The 7884-nt window shown below is 46.1% G+C and overlaps 1 protein-coding gene across 4 annotated transcripts in view; it reads left to right on the top strand.

Annotated features, from left to right (window-relative positions):
- The first annotated feature begins 673 nt into the window (after nucleotides 1–673).
- SPTBN1 (spectrin beta, non-erythrocytic 1) overlaps nucleotides 674–7884 on the top strand; it is a 199024-nt gene continuing 191813 nt past the window's right edge. For 2 of the 4 annotated variants that reach the window (XR_002342956.2, XM_021088218.2), the window contains exon 1: nucleotides 674–867. The gene's annotated coding sequence lies outside the window, so the exon portion shown is untranslated. Of the gene's footprint in view, nucleotides 868–1513; nucleotides 1584–1811; nucleotides 1866–7884 lie in introns of those variants that run through there. The other 2 variants (XM_085019295.1, XM_021088219.2) reach the window with 2 other exon arrangements.

Here is a 7884-nt window from a genome sequence, read left to right as displayed (position 1 = left end):
AGCCTCATCACCACCTAGATCTAAAACTAAACCAACCAAACGACGCTCTGAAGCCTCCCTCAACATGCTCTCTCCATCGCCTTCCAAAAGCAAATATCGCGGGCAAAAAGAGGCTGCACAAGTCACGTAGAAAATTAGGCTTCCCCTTTCCATGGCGATAATCGAATTACCCTCAAATTAAACGTGAAATTGGCTCTCGCCGGCTGCGGAAACAAAGCCCCCATTGTCCCTTGGCTCGGACATCGCGACAGCGGTGCCCACCCTGCCCAGGCCAGGCCCATCCAGTCCCCGCGGCAGGGGACAAGGTCGGCGCTGGGCCAGGGCAGCGCCTCAGCGGGGAGAGCGTGGACGCGCCTGAGGTTCGGGTTGCGCGCAGAGCAGGCGGCGGCGGGTGGGCGGCTGCCGAGCTCGGGCCAGCGCTTAGGACCAACGAGAGGGAGGGACCGAGAAGGGAGGAGCGCAGGAGAGGAGAGGAAGGAGGAGGGGTGTGCGGGAGAGAGCGTTTGCGCGCGCGTGTGTGTGCGCGCACTCGGCGCCAGCCCGCGGCCGCGCTCTCCCTCTCCCCGCCCCTCGCCCGCTCCCTGCAGCTCCCTCCCCTCCTCCCCCCGCCCCGTGCTCCCGCCCAGCCCCCGGAATCAGTGCAGCTGTTGCCGTGCAGGCTGCGGATTCCTCCAGTCCCTCCCTCGGCCGCCTCTCCTCCCGGAGCAAGCGCGCAGCCCCGCGCAGCAGCGCCCACCGGTCCCGTCCTGTGAGCCCCGGCCCCAGCCGCGACAGCCCCGCGGAGTCGCCTCCCGGCCCACCCGCCCGGCCGCCGAGGAGCGGGAGGAGGACGGGACCCCGGCGCCCCCAACCCCCTATCCGCGGGAGGTAGGTAGGGGGCTTGAGACAGGAAGATGCCAACTCACTGGGGCTGCCTCCCTGGCTGGCTCCGGGGCGGCGGGAGGAGGGGCGCGGGCCCAGGCCGGGAGGACGCCGCTGCCCCGCGGCTGCCCTGCGCTGGGGGAGCGGCGTGGGGGCGGGGAGGCTGCCGAGCCCGGTTGGGGGCGGCGCGGGGAGCCAGGTCTCCAGTGCTTTTTTAGTACGCAGACGGTGCGGGGCGGTGCGGGTGAAGGGCGGTGGGCTCCGCAATGAGGTGGCCGCAGAGCCGCGGTGCGCACCTCGGCCGCCCAGCCCCATCCCCGGGCGCAGCGGCGCGGATTCCTCTTCCCTGCCTCCGCCGCCTCCTCCCTCCAGCAGGGCGCAGCGGCCCCCGGCGCGGGGGTGGTTGCGGAGTGGGCAGCAGGGAGCGTATATTTTCGGGTGCCCTTGCTCCAGCCCTGGCTGGTGGAGAGCGGGGGCGGTGTTGACAGGGCCCGGCTCTGCGCGTAACGGTACGGGGGATGCGACCAGGCGTGGTTCGGGCTGCGCCGCGCTGCAGCTGAACTGGAGGCGGCGGCCCAGCGCCCCCCACCCCCGCCCATCCTTGCTCCCGCCCCTCACCCTCCCTGCCGTCCCTGCTCTCTGAGGGCTGGGCGGGAGCCGCCTTGGGGCGCTGAGTCGCCTACGCGCCCGCCCTTGAGATCCTGCCACCCGCTCCTCAACAGGTTTGTGCCAGCGCAGGGACCCTCCGGGCCTGCCTTTGGGGTGTTGTGCTGGAAGCCCCTCTTGTTATCAGCCTTCACACCACGCCCGCGGCCCTCGTTTTTTGGGGGAGAGCATCCCCTTTGTTTTTATGATAAGAAAGATGCCAAGTGCCTGCTATCAGATGGGGTGGGGCGGGGGGAGTGTTGTGGGGATCAGTATACAGACCGTGTCCGTTATTTCTCCAAAAGCCAGACCAGATAGTGAGAAGAGGGCGACTGTGGCGGAGGAGCAAAATGGATTCGGTAGGTTTATCTGGACCGGGATGTGATTTTTTTGGCAAGATGGATGGCTCACGGTGCCCTCGCCGTGATGCAGCACAATGCAGCAGTATCGCAGCCTCTCCGGGTTCTCGCTGGCGGGGCTTGGCACGGCCACTCGGCGCCAGCATCCCCCGCCCGGCCCCACCCAGGCCCTGGGCTGCCCTTGACTGAGACCCGGAGCTGCTTCTTTCTACCTTGTCATGCTGCTTCAGCTGGATGTGGCGTCAGGAGGACCAGGTCACCTAGCTATGAGGGGGGAGTCTTCTTTTTGAGTGACCCCTCCCGCCTCGCCTGTTGGGCTGTGCTGGGATGAAGGGGTGCCCTGCAGTGCTGATGCGGGCAGAGGGAGTCAGCCTTCGATTGCAGACCGGAATCTGATCTTGGACCTAGGGACCTGAGCCGTAGGGAGGGGCTGCAGGGAGGACCAGGCCCAGTGGTTTGCGGAGGCTATGGTGCAGTCTGTGCCTGGAGTCGCAGTGTCTTTCTGTGGATCTCCGGTAATCTGTAAACCACAACCCAACAATCCATTAATTTATTCGTATGTGAAAAGTTAATGTTTATTGATTAGAGCTTCACAGCTATGACATTACAGACATTACAATACTCTTTGATGAATACTACACAGTGTGAATTTTTCCTATAGGAAACCATTTTTTGAATTGAAAAGATTGATATTTTTCAGTTCATATGTCCCTGAGGCATTTAAAAAACTATTAACATTCAATAGATTGTTTTGAAAGGAACTTACATATATTTGATGGATGGTAAATGATTTCTTTGATCCGTATTTGCTTTGTTTTCATCGTTTGCCTTTTCTGTAAATCAAATACAATTATATATTTGGATTGTTTATTAAGGATTATTTGCTAAATGTGTCATGATTGATGGTAAGTTGTTTTCAGATTGATTTTTATAGCTACCTTACTGTGTTCAGCCACGAATAATGGGATTGTGGTTGTAACTGACTGCATTTGTTTGTTTATATGTATTTTTCATATGCATATTTTTTGCAGATGTGTTTGGGGAGGGGATTGAGAAGGGCAGACCACCAAGGCCAATGTAGCTGGTATCTGGTCAGAAGGAGATTGTTCCAACGTCCTCATTTGTTTAGACTGGGCTAGTGCACAGGGAATTTCCTTTCTAAATGCCACTTCTACAATTCATTTATTCAGTGTGGGATGGCAGATGGGATACATTAGATGTCACTAATCAGACTCTTCCAGAATGTATAGGTGAAAGAGGAAATTGAAATTCCGGTATGCTAACTGGAAAGGATGATCAGTGTTTCAAAGCAAGGGTGTGTCTGCTTTTATTTTTTAAATCTCTAATGATTCCAAGTTAGTGGCATTTGATTTTATGTGGCTCTGCAGAATAGAACTGACTGCAGATTGGTTTATGTGCATTATTTTGAGTTTCAGTAATAGAGGGCCATTAAAATGTAGAATTTTTTGGATTTGGGCTTCATCATTGTGCTGGTTATATAAAATCATGTTGCATTAAGATGTTTGGGAGTATTGTTTCCATGGATTATCCAGACATTTTGGATTTATTATGTTGTTAGGAAATATCCTGTGTTGATGTCACAGAAGGTTTAGCTGTTCTGACTTACTAGGTGCAGAGTTCTGTTAGCTTAAGCTCTTTGTGACTCTGTTTATTGGCTCTGGACAGACCAAAACCTTCATCTGAGAAAATGAGAGGTATTGGGTCAGGGAAGAAACCCTTGACACTTGGTTGTCTCCTGCTGTTCAGGCTTTCTGTAAAGAGCATCTCTTGGATGAGAGTAGTAACAACTGTCTGTGATGTTGTAGGAACAAGTGAGACGACCTCACTCTACTTGTGACACATCCATCGCTGAGACTTGGCATTGGCAGAGTTTGCCTGGAAGAGCATTTGAGTGGTTATTTTGTCTTGCGGTATGAAAGTATGACTTTACTTGTAGATGTACTATTTTGAGATGGCAGGATTTTACTACAAACAGACATGATGAGTGGAAATTATTCAATGTGGTTTTTGTTGAGATAATAACTTTGTTTTAAGAGCGTATTCTTAGGGAGAATTTTAAAAACCAACGTATATTTTTTTTACATGCAGTGATGTGATGCTCCTTTCATTATGTTGGGCACCAACCAATGTCTGTATTATAACTGCACCTTAATTAATGTTCTGTGGATATCCTTAAGGTGGTCTTGGTTTCTTCATTTGAGACTATTGGGAATGTAAACCATTCTATAAGGATAGGGCTAATTAATACCCTTGCTGGAAAAGCTGCGTGTGTAGGTCTGTGGAGGTGAGTAAAAGCCCTCATAGAGTTTTCTTACAAGTTTTCAGTCTTTGTTGTTTCTCTAAGCACATTTTCCTTGCAGAAGACCTCGTTTGGTACTCTTGATTTTTCTGATAACAGTTGTCCTGCATACAAGTTTTTGTAATGTAGGAATAACATCCTCAGTCTCTACTTTGGTGAGAAAATGAAACTATCACAATTAGACACTCTCCTTATATTTTTGAACATGACCAGAGAATGTATTTTCACATCTTTTGCTATTGCAGTGAGGTGAGGCCTGTCAGGATAGGATCATTTACTTGGGAGCTTATTATAAATGTAGATCCTCAGAGGCCCCATCCCAGACTTGGTCTAGTTAAATTTTGCATTTTAACAGGACCCCTGAGTGGTTTGTATGCACATTAATCGAGAAACTGTTCTACTCCTTCAGCTGAGGGACCTCCCTATCAAAAGCTTTCTCCTAGTATCTTTCTTTTGTCTTCTGTTGAAGTATCAGCACATTTTTCTCTCCTTTCATCACTAAGAAACTGATACACTTACTGTAAGTTACTTAATACAGAACTTTATAAAGTTCTTCTATAATATTTATGTGGAAGAGTTCTATTTATTATGTTTATTTGGAGTAATAAATTTTTTTAGGCTGTTTACTAAAATACCTCTGAAGTTGAAAAATAATCCCACCCCCCTGGAAGAAGGCATTAGCTTTGAGACTGCAGAATTGGAGTCTAGGAAGTTAACCCCCTGATCTCAGGGTCTTCTCAATGACCTCTGTGCTCCTCTGGCACTTTATTCTGTCACCAGCTGTTTTTCCTGGTATAGTCAATATCCTTCCCTTCTGGTCCATTTTTTTCCCTTTAATTTATTTTTTATTAAGTGATTTGTATATACAAAATAATGCTCATAAAAGAGATGCTACAGAATCACAAACCAATGGACACTCAGGCAGCTACCACCTAGCTCAAGAAGAAGAACCTATTATACATTCAGAGACCCCTCTGTGCCCCATGTCATCCCATCTGAAGCAACTATAGCCCTGAATTATATTTCTCAAAAAGTTATCCTTTAAAAAATTCTTACTCAATTTTGTATGTTTCTGAACTTTATATAAATGAGATTACCTTTATGTATTTTTCTGTGACTTCTACTTTTAGATTAACATATTCCTGAGACACATTCATTTTGTAGCTGTAGTTCACTCATTTTTCACTGCTGTAGAGTATCCCATCATGGCATATTTATTCTTTCTATGGTAGATAGAGATTTGAATTGATTCTAGGGTTTTTTTGCTATTATGAAAGGGCTGCTACAAATATGTCTTATTACATATGTGATGGTACATGCCCATGCATACAAACATATTTGTTTTTTTCTCAGGAATAAAATTTGCTGGATTACAGGGTATGTGCATCATCAACTTTACTAGATGGTGCCAACTTTACTAGATAATGCCAATGTGATTGTACTGATTATATTACTACTGAAATTGTGTAGATGTTAAAGTTGTGCCATAACTTTTCCAGACTTCAAAATGTTGTTCAGTCATATTTGTAAAATGTTTTCACATTGTGCTTTTTAATTTCCCTGATTATTGAGGTTATGTATCTACTTATATTATTAACCTTTTGGATTATTTCTTTTGTGAAGTCCTCTTTTAGACTTTTGCCTGTATATCTTTTAGATTTTTTTCTTATTGATTTAGAGGAGTTTTTAATGTAAACTGCGTAATGATCCTTTGTGGATTATATATGTTGCAAAAACTACCTCCCAGTTTGTGTTTTTTAAAACTCTTTTGAACAATCATTCATAGTTTCAGTAAGTCCTAGTCAGTTTTTGTCCTTTAAGGTTTGTGAGGATGATTTTGTTATTGCAGAACATTTTTCCTTAGTTTGGAGAGACCTAGGTATTAGAGTCAACTAGCTCTATCCTAATGCTGTTGTATACTAACCATGTGGTCACATCTAGGTCCTTAGGTCAGTTAATCATCTTGGAATGATGATTTCCTTATCAGTAAAATTGGAATAATAATACTTCCTCATACAGTTGTGAGATAGCAGTGTACAATGCCAGGCACATAGTAGGTGTTCAGCTGGTAACAGTTCCACTCCATTTTCTTTGGACTACCAAGCTATACGAGCCACTGACCCCTCTTGGAGTGCTTTCTCAAAACCTTTTTACCTTAACATTTTTATGTCAAAGGAGCTACTATTCTTTTACTTTTTAAAAGACTATTAGCAATGGAATTTTTGTATTGATTAACACAGGCTGTACCAGACCACTTAGTGGAAACCCTGTGTCAGTTCAGTTTCCTGTTCTTAAAAGCAGTGTAATTATAGTTCTTTTACCAGGAAGCGTTTATAGGAATGTTCTTCCTTTGCTGCTACTTTGCAATATTGTTGTTAATGCAGTTAATAATTATTGGGTACCTTCTCTAGCCAGGGCTTCTCGTTGGGTGAGGGTTGGTGGTGTGGGTTGGCTTCAGGTTGAATGACAATTAGTTCCTGACTCCAAGGATGGTGTACTCCTAGTGTATAGAATATACTCTATATATGTACACAGACGATGAAAGATCTTTTACTGACCAGGAGTGTGACTTTGGCAAGCCATTGATCCTTCAGGTTTCAGGTTTATGTTTATAAAATGAAAAACTTAGATGAAATCATAGTGGGAGATAAAGCCTGGCACATGGGCACTCCTCCCTCTACATAGAAAATCAATCATGGTACTTTTTGCACAGTGCTGAGACAGAGCGTCAGGAACACTCTCAATAGAGTATTCGAGTCAGGAACTGCCTATTGATCAGATATGGCATTTAGTTGTTAAGATCCTGTACACCTCTGAAAGTCTGTGACGGTATGATATTTGAGTAACATGACACTTTGGCAATGTTTAAAACATGGTAGAACAGGAAGAAAATAGAAGCAGGGCGATAGGAAAGGGGGTGGTGGAGGTCCAGAGGTTGCAGGAGCAAGTGGTGGTGGAGGCCAAGGGAATGAGAGAAAAGGAGGAGATGGGAGAAAGATGTGAAGACCCAATCCTTTGCTGACTGTTTATAGAGTGACTGGATGGGAGTGGACCTGAGTAGATGAGGAGCTAAAATAAAAGATTCAAATTTGAATAATGTCAGAGGGCATGGTTGTCCCTAGGATGAGAGAAATAGATAAGTCCAGGTGAAGAGTGGCTATCTGGTTGGAAGAGAATCAGCTTTGTCTTTGAAAAGTTGGATTTAAGGTTCTGGCAGAACCCTGAGTGGAGATAACATTCAAGAAGTTGGAGGAGAGAGGTCAGGGCTGGTGTGACTGAGGGGAGGCTGTTGGATACAAGGGTCCCGAGCCAGGGGTCCCAAGCTTTAGGCTCTGGAATTACTCAATCTGGTCACTTCACGCAATGGCCAAGTGACCCTGCCAAGTTGCCTTGACCTCTCTGCTGCCTCAGTATTTTCATCTGCGAAACAGGGGTATTGACAGTTTCTGTTGAAAGGATTATGAAAGCAAAGTGGGATAATCCAGTGCCTATCACAGTTCATCTTGATTATCATAAAACATGGAATTTTTGCTTAGTTTATCTCAATTTTATGCTTCCTTTCAAGTAATTTGATTTATTCAGGAAAGATGCAATATTATCATGCAGATAAATAATGCTAAGTTCAGCCTATATTAAACTTGTCCCTTTTCCTAAATAATAGAAAAGGCAAACCTGATTAATATTTATTTTTAATAAATA

The sequence above is a fragment of the Sus scrofa genome, chromosome 3 (assembly GCF_054392235.1).
Source record: "Sus scrofa isolate SSC_HxYL_T2T_F1_AM1 chromosome 3, Sscrofa_HxYL_maternal_Yorkshire_Landrace_v2.0, whole genome shotgun sequence".
Classification (NCBI taxonomy): domain Eukaryota; kingdom Metazoa; phylum Chordata; class Mammalia; order Artiodactyla; family Suidae; genus Sus; species Sus scrofa.
The sequence above is the reverse complement of the archived record's forward strand: the minus strand, read 5'-3'. Positions and strand labels throughout refer to the sequence as shown.